The sequence below is a fragment of the Loxodonta africana genome, chromosome 6 (genome assembly GCF_030014295.1).
Source record: "Loxodonta africana isolate mLoxAfr1 chromosome 6, mLoxAfr1.hap2, whole genome shotgun sequence".
Lineage (NCBI taxonomy): Eukaryota > Metazoa > Chordata > Mammalia > Proboscidea > Elephantidae > Loxodonta > Loxodonta africana.
This window is the reverse complement of record NC_087347.1, coordinates 89,702,068-89,724,114: the sequence shown is the minus strand read 5'-3', so window position 1 is coordinate 89,724,114 and position 22,047 is coordinate 89,702,068. Positions and strand designations below refer to the sequence as shown.

Below are 22,047 nucleotides of genomic sequence, written 5' to 3'. Positions count from 1 at the left end.
AGCTAACAGTTTTCAGGGGAGCTTACAGACTAAGATAGACTAGGAAGAAAGGCTCAGTGATCTTCCAAAAATCAACCTATGAAAACCCTATGGATTACAATGGTACAACTGGCAACCGATCACGGCAATAGCACAGGACTGGGCAGTGTTTTATTTCATCGTGCAGGGGTCGCCGTGAGTCAGGGCAGACTCAACAGCAGCTAACAAGTACAATGCAAATTCCAGGATATCTAACTCTTCAAATGTCCTACTCAGAGCCTATCACCTCATAAATACTCTTCGTGCCAAAAGGTAAACTTGGAAGATCCTGAAAGGTAGTGGAAAATGTTTGTGTTTAAAATTCCAAAAACGACTTTCAACAAATGACATATGCACCAATTAAACTCAGTGCTACAAAATAAACATCTATATCTGCCAAGCGCTCCTTGAAAACTCTATGGGGCAGTTCTACTCTGTCCTATAGGGTCGCTGTGAGTCAGAATTGACTCGATGGCACTGGGTTTGGTTTTTAGTTTTTTTTTATAGCAAATCTAGCAACTTGTCTCAAAACTTTCATCGAGCTAAGTTTTTTGCAAAAACTTAGCTAACTCATTTGTTTGGCTATGGAGTTTTAATTACTAGCGGCTAAAAAAAATTTTTTTTTTCATCATGCCCTGTAAAAACTTGACCCATAAAGGCCAGAGGCACATTCTTGTGATGCAGGTGGGAGGGTGAGCATGAGGAAGGGGAGAAGAAAAATCCCACCAAACTTTCTAGCTCCAAATGTAGGTGTTCAACATAAGTATACTTCTCTTTAATCCATTTTAAAAGAACATACATACATTCTTAAAAGAACATTCTTAAAAGTCATTGTAATATGATGGTACCTGAGTAACAGGCAAGCATGCAAAGTACTTAAAATCAAACAAGTTTTTGGCAGTCAACACAGTAGCTAAGCAACAGGAATTTAAAAAAAAAAAAAAAATCAGGGCAAGTTCTCATAAGTTTTTGGTTCTAACTGTATCCTTGCTTTATAGAAACTGCAGCTTCCAGATACTGCAAAGCCCTGACCTTTCAGAACGCCATCCCCCAACCTCCCCATCTGCCCACCAGTCCGTCAACCCAAATAAACCATGGTATATCTTACTGTAAACTGAAATTACTTTTAAAAAGCAGCATACAGTGGCAAGAATATGGACTTAGGAAGCAGCCAAATGGCAGTTTTTCAACCTACTAAATGTGATCTTACACGAATCATTTAACCTGAGTTTGTTTCCTTTTCCATACCAGTTACCAGCTGCAGTTGAATAAATTCCATCTCACAGTGACCCCATGTGTTTCAGAGTAAAACTATGCACCACCAGGTTTTCATGGCTGTGACCTTTCGGAAGCAAATCACTAGGCCTTTCTACCAAACCACCTCTCTAGGTGGGTTGAAAAGGCCTTTCAGCACTTAACCATATTCGCCACCCAGGGACTTTTCATAAAAGGAAATACCTCTCAACTTTGAGAGTTGCTAACAATGCCAGCTATCTTTTAGCAAAAGAAAAAACTGAGAGGACAGTATATTATTCTCATTTTATAGATAAGAAAACAGCTGTTCAGAGAGGTTAAGTAAGAATGTTCGTGGTCACGTTTTTTACTAAGTGACAAAACAAGAACTCATGTTTTTCTGACTCCAAAACCCATATTCTTAATTACCAGTAAGTTAAACTGCCTCTTGACTCGTTTTTAAGAATTGAACTGAAAGCTCATAGTAGATATTTTTAGTTCCTTTTCCTGTCATCTACCTCTTAGGATAACTGAAGTGCTAAAGCAGTGTGGCAGGAAAATTGTAAAACACACCAATCCCAAACAATAACACAAATCATCTGCATGATTCTACAAATGGCCTTTTGTTCTAGCTCTAAAAGAATATTGGTACATCAAGCACAGAAATGTTGAGTATCCTTGAAGCTTAATCTACTCCAGATGCTTGAATATGCAGAACACACAGGTATGATCTATTAGTAATCCTGGAGATAGGCAAAATTCCCAAGATTCTCAATCTCCTAGTGGACCAAAAAAAAAAAAAAAAAAGGTCACATGTCCTAAACACTGATAAACTCAGTATTTGGAACAGGAAAAAGAGGGAAAGTCAAGCAAAGTTGAGGAAAGATGAGTGCTGAATCAGGAAATACAAGGAGTATGGATGAGACACAGCCAATCTTCCTATATTGTTGTTGTTGAGTCCTTGAGTGGATTCCACCTCAGGTGACAAAAGAGAACTGCCCCACAGGGTTTTCTTGGCTGTAATCTTTACGGAAGCAGAACATCAGGTCTTTTTCCCTTGGAGCGGCAAGGTGGGTTAGAACCGCTAACCTTATTGCAGCTGAGCACTTAGCCATTTGCCACCTATAAATTACCCTTTAAGATTTAGGAATGAAAAATGAGATTTTCCAGGAAATTGTACCAGAAATCCCTAAATTATAAGTTATTCTTAAAACACTTTCAAACTTTATTCATTGTCATGGATCTCTAAAAAAATAATAAAATTGTTAAATTAATAAGAAATATTAGACTTAGTGGTGTTTACAAAGAGTTGTAGCCATGGCAAATATTCAAATGCTGGAAAATGCCAGTGAACGTTATCGACAGTATTTCAATAGAAGGGCTAAATCCAACCTGCTGCCTGGTTTTGTAAATAAAATTTTATCGGAACACAGCCACACTTCTTCATTTTACATACAGCCCATGGCTGCTTTCACACTCAACGGCAGAGCTGGTAGTTGTGACAGTCTGTATAGCCTGCAAAGCCTAAAATATTTACTATCTGACCCTTTATAGAAGAAGTTTGCTGACCCCTGCAATAACCTACATTCAGATCTACTAGCAAAGGTAACAGCACTACACAGAATACCATGTTGAAATCGCCAATTTAAAGGCTTACTTTGCTTTGGAAACATTTCTGGGTATACCACTCATATGGTTTGTATAAAATATGCTATGCATATAAACTTATATTCATTTTATTTCCAAGGATGACTCACCAGTTGCAGCAGACAGGGCCATGAATACATATTTATAACACAGCAACAGCCACAAGCAATGGTGACTCCTACATGCTGCTGTCCTGCCCAGGTTCTGGGAAATGTCAATCTTATCCTTCAATGGGTCAGCTTTTCCTGTTCTTGCTTTCAATGTGATATCCATAGATTCTTTCCATCTACTAATGTCTCTGTGTTGATTCTTTCAATTATCACAGGAGAATTATATAACATTTTCCCATTTACTTGATTTCTTAACTGATTTTTCTCGGAATTTGGAAGAACATACAAAATTTCCAAGAAATATCAGGAAGGAATTCTGCCATAGAAACACTCTTCTCTCCAGATATATATTTGTATACTGAGCAGGGATTAAACTACTAAAAAAACAAAGTTGCTGTTCAGTCAGTTCTGACTCGTGGTGACCCCATGTGTGTCGGAGTAGAACTGTGTTCCATAGGGGTTTCGATGGCCGATTTTTTGGAAGTAGATTGCCAGGTCTATCTTCCAAGGCACCTCTAGGTGGAATTAACTGTTTGCACTACTAGATTTTTAAAGGATTGAGAAGAGTTGGGGAGGGGAAGCCGGGACATGGGGAAGAACAAAATCTCTAGGATGTTTTAAGGAAAAGATGACGGTCTGCCTCGCAGCCCAGAGAGAGGACACACCAAAGTGGAGACAGGACGGAGATGAATTTCCTAAGGTTTGGGCCCCAGTAATGGATTTAAGGGCCAAAAAGCAGAGTACTTTTCTTCTCTAGAATGTGAAACATAATCTGGCTGACACTACAGGGACTTGCTGTGGATGTGACAAGATGAATGCAATAAAACAATCACATATTCGGAATACCACGAGACTAAAGGGGCACACCAGCCCAGGGGCAAGGATTAGAAGGCAGGAGGTAACAGGAGAGCTGGTAATAGGGAACCCAAGGTTGAGAAGGGAGAGTGTTGACATGTCATGGGGTTGTTAACCAATGTCATAAAACAATATGTGAAATTAGTTCTGTAAATCTTCATCTAAAGTACAATATAAAAAAAAAAATAGAATACCACACTGCAGTTCTAAAGGTAATCTGCTTATACTTTGTAACCTCAAGCACCCTCAACTGAAGTAGCCTGGTGGTCCACCAAAGTCCAATCACGTGTCCAGCCAAAGACACATTCATGTGTGTGGGAAGTACAAGGGAAGAGGACCAACGATAAAACCTGAAGGAACAAAGACAATGCAATACAATACAGCATGAAGAGGATTCCATGCTTGAACCAGAATCCTGAGCTGAACCTCAGCCCTGCCACTTACTAGCCACATAACCTCAGGCCACCTGTCCAAGTCACAGTCTCCCACAAAATGGGTATCATAACTTGCCTGCAGAGCTTCCATGTGTGAAGGGGTGCCAATACATGGTAGCTGTTATTATAAACTCAATATCTAAGAAGCTGTACAAAAAAGGAGAGCGTGATGACGACCTGAGAATCACATGGGTTGGACTATATGACCGAATCATATGAAATTCGAAGATTCGACCATTTTGACTCATAAAAATGGCAATTTTTAAATAAGTATTATAAAGGGCTCTGCAGGGAAGCCTGAAAGGAGGGAACATGAAAGACTAAGAGCCCCATATTCATCCCCTCACTGGTGGCAGCTTAGAGGAAATCCAGACACCAGATGGGAAGGCTGCAGACTAAAATAGAATACCCCTTAGTCAACGCCTCACTAGATATGAGGTGTGACTTCAGGGAAGAGATTACAGAAAAGACAGACAGATACACACAAATGTGCATGTACATGCAGACACATACACTCCTTACTCGGAGGTACCCTGTACACCTCACTCTTCTCTCTTTTCCTTCCCCATTCCTGTTCTCTCAGTTTTCTCTTAGTTCTTTCCCTACACAAGTCTCCACAGTGTCTCTTATTAACCAATTTGGGAAGGAAACATACACAGCATTTCTGGTCAACTGATGTTACTGATTATATAGCAAGCCATTCTGTGGGTCATTTAGAGCAGCTGGTCGCTCAATAAAGAAATCCAATGGCTCTGCCACACGTTCTCTCCCCTTTACTGTGTTCTACCTTCCCTTCATAACATAGGTGTTGTTTTTTCAAATCTTGTCAGTCATCACCAGTCAACCTACGGGTCTGTGGTTGATATGTAAGGTCAGTCAGTTCTTGGATGAGATCTGAGTTTTAAGATACCTCACTAACCTAGACCCATGTAGCTCTACTGCAGTTATATCTAACCTCAAAAAAGATTCTGGGCCAAGAATTGGAGCACTTTGAATAGTGAGGGATTAAGAACAGCCAGAGGTAAGAAAGAAGGAACATGTCATGTCATTTCTTCCATTCTCTCAGCCCACTACTCCCTAAACAGAGTCAGACTTCACCGACAACTAGATCACCTTTCTCAGCTGGCTGGGTCCAGCTTTCAGGCTGGGTCTAGCTTTTAAGTGTGTAAACCCCACTCCAGCAGCACTTCAGCACTCCACCTTACCGTGAACCATCCATGTTTTAGCTGCTGCCTCAGTCATGTGGTAATCCCTGACGAATACCCTCACACATAATACTATGGAGGCTTTCATCAGTGATGATCTCAAAGCACTTTTACAAAAGTTCACAGGGATGCCACCCACCTGGTCTAGGACCAGATTTTCTGGTTTTCTAATGGGGTGTCTGGCATTTTGCTCCTCCTAACCTTTACTCTAGGGTTCCTGTGTCTATTTACCATCACTAGACAGGTACTTAGCAAAACTTCAATGGTGAGCTTCTTGAAATTACGAACCCTGTGTATACAATGCTCTGCTCTATCTCCAACTCCTGGTCTAGCATCATGACAGGTTTATTTAAATATTTGCACAATGAGTGATGTTTAAAATGGCAGGAAGACCAAAAGGATTAAAATTTTCAAGCTCACAAAATTGGCAAAGAAAACTCTTTTATTACTAAATGGCTAAGCTTCTACCCTAGGCTTAAATTCAAAACAGTAGTAAAAAGCACCAAATACCCTTATTTGAGTAGAACAGGTTAACATAACAAGCACATGAAGAATTACAGAAAATTTACTTGCTTCATGAAAGCAGTCTTCACTTTAGAATAAGAAGTTTTCTTAGTACATTTATTAACAAAACAATATTTATGTCAGTTACCAACCTAAATACATTTTCACCAGGTCATTCTCCCTAATTAAGGTTCAACAAGAATAAACTAAATGAAAGGCAATCGACATTCTTTCTCTAATTGTTTGGTTTATTATTTGGCCACAGGCATGTATGCAATTTCCAATTGCTTGCACTATGTACAGCGAGAACAAGGTAACAATCAAAAAAGACCCAAAAATGTTAGAAATAAATAAATAAAAGTGAACAGTGTTTTGTGTCTCCTTGTTATTTTGTTTTCGTATATATGCTAAATATCCTTCAATTATCTCAGACAAGCCGTTTATAAGAAGTAGTCACCAATCCTAGAATGAGTTATCTGCAAAAAATAGCCTCCAAACTTCTTGAAGAGAAAGACAGACTCTTATTCACCTTGGAGTTTTATAGTTATTGGGGTAGCTTTTCTTCCATAACTAGATGTTGTTGTTAGTGAGTTGCCATCGAGTCAATGCCTACTAGTGATCTGCTTCTGAAAGGTCACAGCCTTGAAAACTCTACGCAGCAGTTCTACTCTGTACACGTAGTGTCGCCATGAGTGCGTTCTAGATTAGTCAACAAATATCTGTTGATCTATGAACAGTGAGGTTAATGTAAAGTAAGTTTAAAGTTAAAACTCTAGGTGGCTCAGGGTCTAGCACTAACTTAGAAGACTTGTGCATTGGAATTTTCCAAATTTTACAAGATGATTGCAGAAGGTCACCAAGGCACAGAGGAGAAAACACTGAACTGATAGGCTAGACACATACCTGAGCCAAAGCTCAGAAGTCTCTCAACTTCTCCAGCCTCCATTTTTCCTAATATAAACTAAGGGTGGTGGCTCAAGTCGCTAAGATTCCCTCCAGCTCAAAGATTCCCTGTTTAGACATTTCTTTTACCACTGCTACCAGGATTCCTCAAGAATTATGCTAACAGGAAGGGAAACCTCTTTAATTATAGACGGCTTTCCAATCTATTTCTGTACTCAGACAGTACCCGACCCCCTCATAAAATAAATGCAAAAATGATATTTTTCTCATGTAATTTACTAGTTTATTTCTTAACTCCCAAAGATTTCCTTTTAATTTGCTTACCAATAATTTATTTGCCAATTGAAGGATAATCACATAAGAAAATGCACAAAAAGAAGTCGAACATTCTCTCAAGGGGCATGAGAATACGTTCAGGTTCACAAGACAAGGTAACTAGATTTAAAAAACCGGTCGTCATCACCACCTCACCCATCACGGTAACCCTGCTAATCTTCCTGTATGCTTTATCTCATGCAATGGAACTAGCAATGAACCTTGTTATCCAAGCTGGAAACTGAAGAGCTCACCTTAGGAACCCCACCACTGGCTTAGTTTCAACTCCTCCTCTGTGAACTCCTTTATGGACTGCCAATAGTGCAGTTAATCGTGAATGCCATCAATGGCTCTCCTAACCATGAGAGGATTCCTGGTTTTCATGATCTGGCTCCTAAGATCTCTCCAACCTTATCCATTCAAAGGAGAGTCAAGAAAAGGAGGATGATATGGAATGCATTGCTCACTGTCTCCAAGAACAACTGCCTCCTTTGTCATGAGACCAGAACTGGATGGTGCCCAGCTATCACTATTGAACACTTTGATCAAAGATTTCATAGAAGAATCCTGATCAAAAGGGGGGAAATACGGAAGAGAATTTCAAATTCTCATGGATTCCAGACTTCCCGGTGCCATGGAGGATAAATGAACTCCTAAAACTATTGTCCTGAGGTAATCTTAAAACCAAAAGTATTCCCTGATGTCATCTTAAAACCAAAGTTTAGTTTAACAAGTAAAAAATGTCTGCCTTGACCATTATGCTCTTTTACAAACTACCCAAACAGGCTCAAAGTGACAATAGCAACCTGAAAGTTTAGATAGGAACCTTAGGAGACTGTGAGTTTATGTTAATGAGGAAGGAACAATTTAGTAAAGGAGGGTGAGAATGATTGGGCAACTCGAAGAATATAACCAATGTCACTAAATTGTACATGCAGAAACTTTAAATTGGTTTATGTTTTCCTGTGTATATTCTCAGCAACAAGATAAAATTTAGGGGGGAAAAAATCACCTCCAGAAAGAAGCCTTCCCTGAAGATCCCATGCCCATATCCTATCTGAGATACATGCCCCCTCACCTGTTTTTCCAAATCTTAACTATTATGGCACCTTAAAAGCATATTTCAATTTTTTATTTTCCTGTCTGTTTTTCAAGTAAGTCCATGGACTCCTTGAAGATAAGCAGTATGTTTTTCATCTCTGAAACCTCAGACAGTCTTATAAATAATAGTTCCTTAATAAAGGTTCTTGAATGAATGGGTGTACCCTGATAAAATGAATTCAAAGCATAAGAGGGACTCTCCAAGAGAAATATGAACAATAAAAAATGAAAGAGAAATAATTACAGTAATGGAAAAAACCAGGTAGGCCTACCAGAATCCACTTTTAGTGTTGTCATGGTTTTTAATTCAAAGTAAAAACACTCACCCATAACCTGAGTTATAGCGACTGAGAACTGCAAGGGTTTCTTATTTCGTACAAAAAGACTACGTGTAAACTAAGCACATACACTAAACCACAGCTTCCTGCTGACTTACATTTGAAAACAAGGAAGTATTTCCTATTCCAACACTTTAGAATATAAGCTATCCCTAAGTTATACACATACAGAAAGTAACTTGACAACAACACTCAAATACCACACTAACACTGTTAGATTACTGGAAACTGAGATGTTGTCAGTAAAAATGTAAGATGAGAGATGCTTTCTCTTGCAAGAAAAATGTTATTTTTCCCAGAAAATTATTCCCAAGATGATTACTTGGAGCCATGCCCCATACACTTCCCATGGCTAAACTATCTCACTTGGTGGCCTCCTTCCAGATGTCTTCAGTCAAGGTGACGGAGTCGCAGTGGGAAAGAGACGTGTTCTTCCTCTTACCATGGCAATGCCATCTTCTTAATGATTCTTCCCTACCCCGTCATCCATCTTCCTAACCCCATCCATTGATAACTCACAACAGGAGGAAAAGAAAAAAGACATACATTGCTGTATAATGTAATTTAACTTAGTAAGCATAAAGAAGGTAACAGAAAGGAGGCAATGACCAAAGCTAAATTATGAGAAGGAAGATCCAAGAAATAAACTTGCCTGATGTTAGCACTCACTGGCTCAGACAACTTCTCAGTTTGCACATGAAATTAATTGCTTAATGCATGAGTCATTTCAAATCATGACTGTATTGATTCACTTCACAAGTCTGAGCAAACCTGCAGTGAAGATGACCTAGAAGCCTTGAGATGCAGCTGATTCTCCATTCAGAACGATGGGAGTGGAAAACATACTGCAGAAAGTCAAAACACAGAAATAAGTATGTGTCTGGAAAAATATTTTAAATCCTGTTATTTTCATACTACAGACAAGCGGAAAAAATGAGGCTTCTATGTTTATCAAAATTGAGCATGGGTTTAAAAGAAAAAAAAGTTGCAGACTTGGTGTTCTCGAAGATTTAGGGACAATCAACAAACACTCCGTGAGCCTACAGAGGAGAGGCAGGACCTCAGCTACTACCCTTACTCAGTTCACAGGGTGATTGAAAGTCTAATACTTGACTTCTATTTCAGTGATCTTAGCTATAAAGTCAGTGGTACATGCTAATGATTTCTTCCTGGAGTGATGAAAATGTTCTAAAATTAGCAAATGGTGACAGTTGCACAACTACGTGAACATACCTAAAAAACACTGAATTGCACACTATAATAAGGGTGACATATCTCAATATGTGACTTATATCTCAAAAAACTGTCATTTAAAAAAAAGTCTCAAAGCTCTTAAAGATTTTTTTGTACAATCTAGACCTTGAGAATCTGCTGTGCCCTTCCTGTTGATTACACATTCATATTTTGTCTCCCAATTCATTTTTGTAAAAAGAGTGAAGCTTTAGAGTCACACATCTTGGTAGCCAAGCCTAGGTCAGTCACTTCCTAGGCTCCGGAATCTTGGATACATCATACTCTGAACACGTGTCCTCATTATAAAACAGACACCACACCTACCCATCAGATGAGGATAACTGTAAATTTGTACATCACCGCCAAGCTCAGACTGATACTCAGTAAATGGCAGGATGTTAAAATGGAATAGGATCTAAGAAAGGACGTCAACTGACAGAGAAAACAAAAGGAAAGCCACAAAAGCAGGGAGGAAGATGGCCAATGACGAGTCAGCACCAAAGTCAGCCTACCTAGAATTGTGGCAAACTCCTCTGGAATCTTCTTTTGGGTTCAAATGATATCTTGGGGTGTAGGTGATGGCAGGGACGCCTAGTTCCCAGAAGCGTGTGCTATTATAAAGACTACATTATCTATGACATTTAAATCTCTGGATTCCTTAACTCAAGTAATTTTCTAAGAAGCCACAAGCAGAGGCATTTCCTGTACTTTAATTTCTACAAGTGTCAAGCGTTCAGTCCACTAACAGAATTTCTGCTTTTTGGTTTTGGTCTTGATTTTCAGTTACTATTAACTAGAACACACAGTTTTGCGCCAGGATTTTTTTGTTTTTTTTTAATTAGTTCTATATAATAAAGCATGCCTAAAGTTGATCATCTTAGCAGTCTTTTCACCACAAGATTCCACACCTGTGATTAATTCACATCAGCACAAGTTGAAACATCAGCCTGAGTTAAAACATCAGCTTTTCGATCATTTGTGATAACTGCAACTCTCAAGAAGCAACTTACCTGACAATTAATACGAACAATCTATATTTATCATCAATAACCCAATTCTCAACTGGGCTAGAATTTCTAATGTGAAATTAATTCTTCGTAGTGCTTTTAACACATTCTTATTTAAAATGCACCCTCTTTGCCCAAGCAACAATTAAGGAATTAAATGAAATATATGAATCGATTCAATGGCAATGGGTTTGTTCATATATTAAAAAAAAATTTTAATATAATTATATAAATAACTGTTGCATATATTATTTATATATATTTATTATATGCATACATATACGTGTATGTATCTTTATACCATACATGTTTCCAACCCTGAAAAGCAATTTAAGAGGAGCTTTAAACCAAAAACCAAAACCCACTGCTGTAGAGTTGATTCCGACTCGGAGCAACCCTATAGGACAGAGCAGAGCTGTTCCCATAGGGTTTCCAAGGCTGTAAATCTTTAGGGAAGCACACACTGCCACATCTTTCTCCTGCGGAGCAGCTGGTGGGTTCAAAACGCTGACCTTTGGGTTAGCAAGCAAGTGCTTAACCACTGAGCCACCAGGGCTCCTAAAAGGTCCTTTAGAGCCCTATATACCCTCCCCCAAGTTGAGGCCACATGGCAGCCACTATATTGTCTCACAACAGTTCCAGAAGAAACTGATGGGTTAACAAGCTACTCTGCCTGATGCAGGAGTTGGACTTTTTTGAGCTTCCTTTACTCTTCCTCTGCTGATGTCTGGGCACATACGAGAGCTCAGTGGACAGCCCCAAAAGAGTAGGGAAGGAGTACCAAAACACCAGAGCTCAGGACTAAATGGGCTGCAGTCATTCTCAACCTGGGCTGCACATACAAGTGCCTGGAGATTGCACTCCAGTAAAACCCAGAGGGGCAGTATTTTCCAAACTCTCCAAGTGACTCAAATAAGCAAACAGCTGAAAAGCACTGAGACAGAAACAGTAAGAAACAGTTAACACCCTGAGGATTGTTTCAGTAGGAAGGCAGGATGATGAAAGTACAACACAAATGTAAAAAGGAAATAAAAACATTACCAACTGCCTCTGTTTACCATTCACACTGTCAACAATTCTGAGAAAAATTCAGCGGAGTTTCAGGTCACTAAACTCTAGCCCGTTATACAAACATCTGTCTCCCTGATTTTGCTCTTCTACTTTTTTAAATCCCAAAGGGAAATGGTAATCTTCCATAAATTTTAGAATGGCTTATTTTCTAAAATTGACAGGAAGGAAAAGGCTAGCTTCTGTTAGTTTTAATTCTGAACACTTCAAGTATTTGGTGGAAAATCTCTGAGATAATAACTTTTTAAGACATTCTAGTTGTTCCACGTATAGCATTTTTGTTGGCTCTCCCAGCAGTGCTGTGCAGTCAGGTTTATTTTAAGACAACACATAGTAGCATGAATTCAAGTCTCATAGAACTTATAACCAAATTTAGACTGGTTTAATACAACTGTGTGGTATCGTTGATTGTTTTTCTCTTTGGACATACGAACAGTAGGTCAGGTAAATGTCTACACGCTATTTTATTTTATGTATAATTTTGAATAAACTTTAGTGCCCCCCCCCCAAAAAAAAGTGCTTTAAGTTCTACTTCTGAGTTATAGTTAACTTCTAATGCCTTTGCCAAAGACAAGAGTCAATATGTAAGGTTATTAAAAAAAAAAAAAAAAACATCAATACTCATTCCAGGGTTGGGAAAAGCTTCCGTATGTGAATGTTTTCTCTAGAGCTAGATGGGGAGATCCCAACCACAGGGTTTACTGTACCTCAAACAGACAGTAAGAATGGTAAGGAAGCTAAATATCACACCACACATTTACTGCCATTTCTCAAATACTGTAGGAATTTATGGATATATATATATGTACATATATACATATGTATATATTTGTATATACAGATATACATAATATGAGTCTGTATATATTCAATCCATATATATTAAAAATACAAATATATTTTTGTGTGAGGTCCCCAGTTTAAAACAAAAAAATTACTAGCACTCCACACCCCAAGCCCTGCCCCCTCCATGTGTCCTCAGTCGCTATCCTCTACCTCCTCTACACTGTGGTCAGGAACTCAGCCAAACCACCCGAGTTAGGATTGTGGCCCCATCATTTGCTAAATTTAGAGCCTTAAGCACATAATTTAAGGTGTCTCATTTCCTCCATCTGAAAAACTGAAATAAAAATTGTACCTGCCTCAGAGAGTTACTGTAAGGATTAAATGAATTAATACATGTAAAGCACTCAAAACTGAAACTGGTATTTGATAAGCACCATTAAAGGGGAGGAAACTCTGGTGGTGTAGTGGTTAAGTGCTATGGCTGCTAACCAAAAGGTCAGCAGTTCGAATCCTTGGAAACTCTACGGGGCAGCTCTGCTCTGTCCTATCGGGTCGCTATGAGTCGGAATCAACTCGATGGCAACAGCGTTTTGCATTTTTTAAAGGGTAAACTATTATTATTATTGATGCTCTTATTGTTACTATAACCAAATCCTGACTTTCGTGATACTCTTTTCCTTTCTTAATAGTTTTACCTTCACCAACTAAAAAATATAGAGCTATCTTTAAATTTCCTTCTTTTCTCACTCTGGAAGACATGACAGAATGCATGGGAGAGTATGGCGCTCAATTGGCTCCACACTATGTAATAAATTCCTTGCAATACTGACAATGGACTGCAATCTAGCTAGACCCCATGGCAGGGTAAAACGGAGCATCCCTCAACCAGCAGGGTTTATTGACAGAATAAAGGTAAACCTTCAGATTGACCGCCAGCATCCAGATTCCATCCCCCAAGGGTCATCTATGAAAGAGAAAACTGAAAGTTACCACCAACCAACCAGTCAACCAGGCCTTTAATTTACAGTACTATTCTTTATCAAAATGGACGTGCACAAGCATCTAACAAGAACACTGTGAAACCATCTAAACTACTATAAAATTTAAAAATGAAAAGCAAAGTGTCACACCTGGAACTCACCCAAGTCTTTTAAACCTATAAAATTAACACAGAGATGGCCTGACATTTAGGAAGAGACAAGCTGGCCCAGTTTTGGAAGCTTGACATGTTAAAGGCCACTCAGTGCCTAATATGAATCACGAAAAAAATCCTATTTCCTCAGAACACTCTCTCAAGTTTGCCATTTAAATAAAAATCATAAGGAAAGGCCATAAACTTTTTTTTAATGCCTGACATAAAGGCTTTATCTGAAATAGTAATAGTTTGCCCATGGACCTTATTCTGCCATCTTTAGTCAAAAGAGAGAGGGAGCCACACATGACATACTGTGGTCACTTGGTGACTTTGTGTGCCCGGTAAGCTATCTAGAAGGGAGAGGTCTGCCACCAGGAACCTTGGAAAGATCATAATCCACGTGCAGTCTCCGAAGTGAAATGCACGTTGCACCTAAAAACATTACTAACTGATTCCCAGTCCCAGTTTTACCCAAGCTCTTCACACTGCACTCAAAGTCCTCCATTTCAGGAGGGTAACCTGGACAAGCTCACTCCCAGCCAAGCTCATCACCAGGTATTTTTTTCAAGATGCACTTCCCCCACAGTGCTTGGATACAGATCTTGCACTCTCCTCTCCTCCTCTGGCTTGGTCCACCAGGAAATGATCACCACCCCTCCGACAGCGGGAGTTGTATCTTAAGTCTAAATCCCCAGCTCCTGGCATGGCATGGCATGTGACACAGTGTTCACACTCAAGGGTGGTACGCCGAAAAATAAATGAATGTCTCTCCCCCTCCACGGAGCCTTCCTGGAATGAAGATATCCAGGATTTAAAAGTGGTGCAAGCCCCCGCTTTCCCCCAAACCCCATCATTCTAACAGGTCAGACACCCCACCATTCTGACACCCTAACTCCTCTTCTGGATGTCCACTGCAATTATGTGCAATAAATACCATGCTGTTAGTTCCTATAATGTTTCATTCCAGCTGCACCTAAGAGGAGCAGGAACAGACTGCAGCCTTAAGTAAGCAACTTAACTCTTCAATCTTCGTGTTTCTTTCCCCAGTAAAATAAGGCTATAGTTATCAACTTCCAAATACATGTAAAGTCTGTAGAACATGGTTTGGGACACTCAAATGTCTGCCTCTCCCTCACCTCCCTACATGCCATAAATATCCAAGTCAAAGTCACTTAGAGTTTAAACACACTAGAAACCAAGACAGGGCTAGGTAACTGGATCACTTCTCTTTTGAATTTACAGGGTTGCTTTTCTACGCCACTCAAACAGCTCTTCTTTTGCTCACCGCTTTAGAGATCCTAAAGGTTTACCTCGCCAGACAGTAAATTCCCAAAGTGAAGTCTCCTCTGAACATAGCCTCACCCAGCGCAGGGCCCAAGCAGAGGGCTTTACTCAGAGACAGGGCTCTGAAAGTGCACACAGAGCGCATGATGACTAAACCCAGCCTTTGCCAGTCTCCTACAGAATCTTCTAAAAGGAGATGCTGAATTTTTTTTTTTAACTACTACTTTTGAGCAAGGAAATTCAAAAACATTTGGGGGAAAAACAGTTTTACATCTGCAATAAGTGATTGTTCTCCTGATTCTTAAGCAGAACTATCATCAAACTATAAGGATCGTAGCCATTGGGTATGTTTTCTATAAGTTAACAATTTCTATGGTCACAAACTCAGACTAACCCAAAGAGGCTTGGAAACTACCAGCCAACCTCATTCTGTAAGTAACCATTAAGTTTTAATCAGATGTGGTTCAATTTCTGGAACAGCAGGCATTAGAAGGGCTCCTCAAGGAAAATGGGCAAAAGAGGAGGAGGAGGAAGAGAACAAAGAACCGCCCTCCAAACCAATCATTTAACGTAGACTTTTGACTGGAATACTTCTGTCCCTCTCTGCAGCTGTTGTCTCCTACAGTTGGCACGAATCGCTGCCAGTCTGGGACAGGCTTCCAGTGAGGACAGCATTGTTTTATTGGCTACTTAGGCCGTGCACACACCATTAATGGAGTTTTTATCTCTCCATTTTCCTGTCAGTACAGAACCAGCCAGTCTGACTCTGTTATTATCATTAAGAAAGCTTTTTTTTTTCCTCCCCCCACACAGTCTTTAATCCAAACAACATCTGGGAACTTCAGCCTCTATCATGTAAAAGGCAAACAGATTTAGAGGGAAGGGGGAGGGGGGAGTACAGTTCCAACCATATTGAACAACAACCAGATTCCTACAGCCAAACTTGTCTTGAGCCAGGCAGTATCTTTGAAATGCTATTTACTTCAAAAAAGCAAGGTACTCCTCCCCCACCCCTTGCACTGCTTTCAATCTCCTCTAGATGCTTGCCACATTGGGGGTGGGGGGGGGCCGAGAGGGGGACTACCATTTTAAAATGTAACTTGTTTAAAATAGAAAAACAAAACTATACTACCGTTTTCCTAGATGGAAGGTTCAGTTGTGAACTAAAACTCAAGAATAATATCTAGGTGATTATTTTTAAAAGAACATTTTTTTTCCAAAAAGAAAAAAAAAAAAAAGACCCTTTGAGACATGACTTCTGAATACATTTCTAGTGTACAACTAATAGGAAAAACCTGGCGCCATTAAACCCAGAAAACATGTCCTCTTGTAACAGACAGCTGTCTCCTCTGCAGTTTAAGTGTGCTTTTTGCTTAGATCATGCTCAGTGAGTCATGGAATCAATACAGGAAAATGCATGGAGCCAGCCACACTGCAGATTCACACAGAAGAGCAGGTTTAAGCTACATAGTTCCTTTCTTCTCACTTGTGGTGCTAGACCCAGCACATACACAGGGTGAAATACACACCCCAATTTGTTTCATGCTTGAACTCTCCTTCTCCCGGGTTTGTTTCACACTGAACTTGCCTTCTGGGGTCCCCGATGTTGGTCTTTTCAGCATTGCTTCTACGTAAGTAGAACCTAAAAGTTACAGACCTCAAGCACGTAGCTGTCAAAAAATCATGTCCCAATCCATCACGCTCCTCACCTCCACGCCATTCTGAGTTTTCTAAAATGCACCAATAATAACTATGCTCAGGTTAGAAGGATTTATTTCCCCAGAAATGCTCATCTCCAAGCAGAAAACCCAATCAGAACAACTGAACATTGCAGGAAAGCCAAATTTTGAATGTCAGCTAAGGTTAATAGTTTATTTTTATTTATCTTTTGTTCCATTCAGCAAAAAATGGGGGAAAATCACTAACTGTCTGAGCCACAGGCTCCTGCTCTGGGGAAGCTGTGTCTTTCAGCCCCTTGCAGTCTGTTGTTAATGACAATCTCAGTAACCTGATCCTCTCACAGTGGGAGACATGAGTAAGCACGGGCCTCTCTCTGGCCTCGCCTTTCCATTGTCCCACCCTGCAGGGCCAGCTGTTTCTGACAGCCAAATTGCTGCATGCTAAGCAATGAATGCTGTCAGAGAAGGAATTTTCATTTCTATAATGCATAGGCCTCCACGGACAAATAATACAGCTTATGGTCCTGGCTGCAGGATGCTGCTCTGGGCTTGCAGCCCTGCCAAATGCAGCCTTTCCTGCACTCTCTCCAGCCCCAAGCTGATAAGACAGTCACCCAAAATGAATCCGAACGGCTAGAGTGAAACACTACACATGTTTTCAGGGACAAACAAAATGTATGTCAAGAATACCTGTCTAGCAACAATCTCTGATGTAATGGCATACGGTGAAATCTAATTAAATGAATATCACACCACAGAGCTACCTAGCATGGCATCCATTAAGGTCTACTGTAATTTTTAACTCTGCAGTAAGCATCCCAGGGGCTTCAGCAAAATCACTGGCCCTCTGCTTCTGGCAGACAGCAGACTTATCTAGCAAACACACCAAGAACTTACCGCTTCCTGAAAACCAAGGGGGTTACCATCCAACAAAAATCCAAGAAGTTCAAGAACAGTGCTCTATCATGATAACAAAAGCCCCAGTATGCGCTTTACGGAGTCATTTTTTAGGAACTCTTTGCTTCCCTAGCTTCTACTCATCCCCCCTCCAGCAACAATCCCTGAATTTGGTCTGTGGATCCACCTACTCCTATTCTCACTCAGTCCAGGCTGGGGTGGGAGGTGGGGGAACTAGACGAATCAGCACACTGCCTTGATTCTGGGGCGGGATGTTACCAAGGTTGGTCCAGAGTGGCTCTCAGGACTTTCCAGGAACTACAAGAAAAGAAAGTCTAATTTTCTTATTTTGTTTGAACCTAAGAGAATATGTGCAACCTGCCACAGCCTTCTTGCCTGGCAATGGAGACAACAAAGGAAGAAGAATTAGAGGAGAAATAACAGGGTCCCAGGGACACTGCTTGAGCCCTATGTCAAACCATATCTGAAGCCTGTCTCACCTTGGATTTTGCACTATGGCAGCCATTACAGTCCCATCTTACTGAGACTAGCCTGGGTTTGTGTTTTCTATTACTTGCAAATACAAGCGAAGAGAGGAAGCCATCGCTCCACCAGAAAGCACTCAAAGGTCAATGTAAATGCACGTATTATACCTTACTATGTAAATAAGAAAAGATGTTTGCATTTTTGGTTGTTTCCTGTGACAACCTTATCTTTCACCTTTCCCTTCTATTCAGTCCTTCTACCCTAATGTGAGCTAAAATATGCAAAGTGTCACCCAATTTTGGCCCATTCTGTAAGGCAAATCTAAATACCTGACCAGAATTCAAGTGGAGATGAGGAAGCTAACTTCATGATCTGCATTTTCTTCTGGTGTCATAAATCTGAACACAAGCTGGCATGTGTGGCAGAAAGAAAGTGGACTTCAGTTGGTGAGTAGTCCATCAGCACCATGTCAATGAAGTCAATTCAAGTAAAACCCAAGAAATCATCCTGACCCTGAACCACGCAGCGAGGGAGAAGAGACACCTGCTCTTCCGCTGGGCCTTCAGGTCAGCCATCGTGCCAGCACCTGCAGGCTGTGACCCGCCAAGGCCATTACCCACGCCACATCCTGCAGCTGGCCGCTTTATCTTTAACTACTGTCTAGCCAACAAGGGCAGGGTCCCAGTTCAAGAACACCAGGAACTTTGAGACAGGAGGCGTATCCAGACCCATGGTGGGCTCACAGCCACTCACTACGGGCTATAAATATCCTCCTGGCTGCAGTCCCGACAGCAACCACAATTCCTGTTCCCTTGGTGGTAATAGAACTGCAGGCCTTTTCCCCAAGAAATCCAGCAGAACCAACCAGGTATTGCAAAAAAATATGAAATGCGAGTATGAACATACTCAGTGCCTTGGCAAGCCTTGTTTCTCTCCCTCCTGTTGTCCACACTTGGCTTCTGATTCCTCCCAAAGATCAAAAAGAGGAGAAAATGCTATAAATAAGATCTCAGTTTGGTGCTGAGAAAAAGCTATGGAACACACAGGCTGGAAATTGTGATAGGAGGGAGGGAGAGAATAAGAAGATTAAGTCACTCTCATCCCCTCTCCATCACCAGTCATTAGGAATTTTAAGCCCTTATATTCCTTTTCTGTGTTTGAGGATATAAGGGGGTGAGGGCTGGGGGAGAGGGAGGACCTGTCCTGACTCCTCACTTTGGGGATCAGAAAGAAGCACAAGAAGGCCACCAAGACTAAATTGACAACAAGGCCAAAATATGGACTGTTTAGACAGAGAAATCATGTAAATAAATATGAACCAGAATTCTTATGATCAACTTAAGTTGAATGGTTGGGGAAAAAAAAAACAAAAACCAAATCCGCTGCCGTCAAGTTGATTCTGACTCACGGCAACCCTATAGTACAGAGTAGAACTGCCCCACAGAGTTTCCAAAGAGCGCCTAGTTAGCAGCCATAGCACTTAACCACTACGCCACTAGGGTTTCCAAGATCCACCCAATTCCCCAACTCAGGGATCAGTCCGAGGTTTTAGGAGTTGTTCTGCGGAAATACCCCTTGCTATGACTACTGTCATAGCACTGTTTTTTGTTTTTTGTTTTTTATGGCCACTGTCAAAAAAAAACAGAAGCCCCAACAACCATCCAAATGCTGGAGAAGGTGTTATGCACCATTTGACCTCTAACACGTGGGTCAGATTGGACATACAGTGGGTGCTCAAACATGTAACTGTCCTCAACGTGGATGGATCTCTCTGCCAACCAACTTCTTGACTCTTAGCAAAGGCCACACCAGAAATAAACTACATAGAGTGCAGGGGGTGTACTCAGAGCCCCACTACATTCACCATCTTTCCTCCCCATATTCACTCATGTACAGACCAACACAGACTGAGTACCAACTATGAGTCAGGCACTGTTTTTGTTTTGTTTTATTTTACTGTTGTAAACATATATGTAACATATTTGCCAATATAATATCTTTCACATGTACAATGTAGCGACATCAATTAATTGCGTTACGCAGCCATCACCAACATCCGTAGAATCAGGCATTACGTAGGCACTAAAGGTGTAATAGAGAACACGACCAAGTCTACCCCTGTGCAGCTTATATTCAGGCAGAGAATTCCACATGGAAGGTTTTCATGTGTCTAACCATCTGTCTCCTGCTTCAAGAGCCCAGATCCCCTCCATGTAAGAACAGATGACCGTATGTAAGGAATTCTTCAACTCATGCATCAATGAACTCTGGCAAAAGTCTTCAACATCCAGTCACAACAACAATATTTAAGGTGGAATGGTGACCCAACTTACTCAATTTCTAAAACTTTGAGTCCCTACCCCGCACCCAAAAAAAGAAATGATCTGAAAGACAGTGGGACTTAGGGAAAGTAATTTTAATCCAAAATACTGACTCTGGGTAGAAGATTGTTCTAAGGCTCACCTACTATCATTTATTTCTGAATCTGAAAAGCAGAGAGGCAGTGTATGAATGCAAGGTTCCCTAGTACAAAGAACACATATTTAATCACAGTCCTGTTATAAAATCCACATGATACAGAATAAACCTCTCAGGTTTTGCCGGTCACAAAATTATTCATAAAAATATGAATTTAACACTAATCAAAAACCATATCCTAAATTCTATCCTCCCGTTGAGTTTTGGAGGCATAGGCCTTGAATTAACGGGAAGTGTAGTTTCACAGAACCAGAATGATAAATGCTTCGGACAACTAATAAAGTCAATAAACATGCTTTTTTTATTCAGGTCATTTTTCTATCTTTCTACAAACTAACCAAATAAATAACATACAGCCACTGTGCTATAATGATTGACACATTCAATACTACATTACCCAACACTCTAATGGTCTGTTTTCTAAATCCTGTAAGTTATAGTCTTAATGTGAGTGACGTGGAACCATTCCTTAATACCCCTTAATGCCTCGGTTTTTTCCTGCAAAACAAATAATAGCAGCCACAATTTAATGAACACTTCCCATGTCTAGATACTGCTATGCTAGAGATTTGCATGCATATTACCACACTCAGTCCTCTCAACATGCATAACAATGCAGCAGAAATTATTACCTCCATTTCGCACATAATACTTTGGCTCAGAGAGGTCATACAGCTTTCCTGATGTCACAAAGCTTGAAAGTGGCATAATCAAATTAAAACCGGACACCACAGGCCATTCTCACCCATTACATTACAGCCTCTGCATTCCATTCCAGGCGCCATATTATGGGAGAGGATTAACACACACCTTATGGCTCAACGTTGCTGTGGAATGCTGTCACTTTTAAGTAATGGTTACATGTCCAGAACTCAAGCACTTTTATTAGGATTCTTGGGTATAGTAACAGTATCACTGGCTTGAAAATACCAAAAAGGCTGAGAATCAGTCACCTTCAAAGTGTTTAGTACAAAAACATCAGAGTGTCACCTAAACTTTGATACAGTTAGACTATCAGTGTCCATTCAAAGTTAACTGAGACAAAAAGAAGAAAAAATAAGCTATCACCAGATAACCTTGAAATGAAGCCAAATTTTTAAAAAGAGAGTAATTGGGAAAACTGCCCAAGACCTGCACTCACTGCTAAGCTGTAACGAGCAGCTGTGCTCACAGGGCAGGCAGAGGACAGCGTGTAGGGCAGATCACACTGTGAAACCATCTCCACGCAGAAAGCAGGGCTGGGGACCGTCCTCTGCGTGGCCTTCCAAAGCGCTAAAGGGAAAATCGAGTAGTCAGGTGCCTAAAACAACTGTCTTCTAGATTTGTAAAAT

At 40.4% G+C, this 22,047-nt stretch overlaps 1 protein-coding gene across 11 annotated transcripts in view; it reads right to left on the bottom strand.

Annotated features, from left to right (window-relative positions):
* ACVR1 (activin A receptor type 1) overlaps window positions 1–22,047 on the bottom strand; it is a 162,416-nt gene that overhangs the window by 109,575 nt on the left and 30,794 nt on the right. The gene's annotated exons all lie outside the window — the stretch shown is intronic.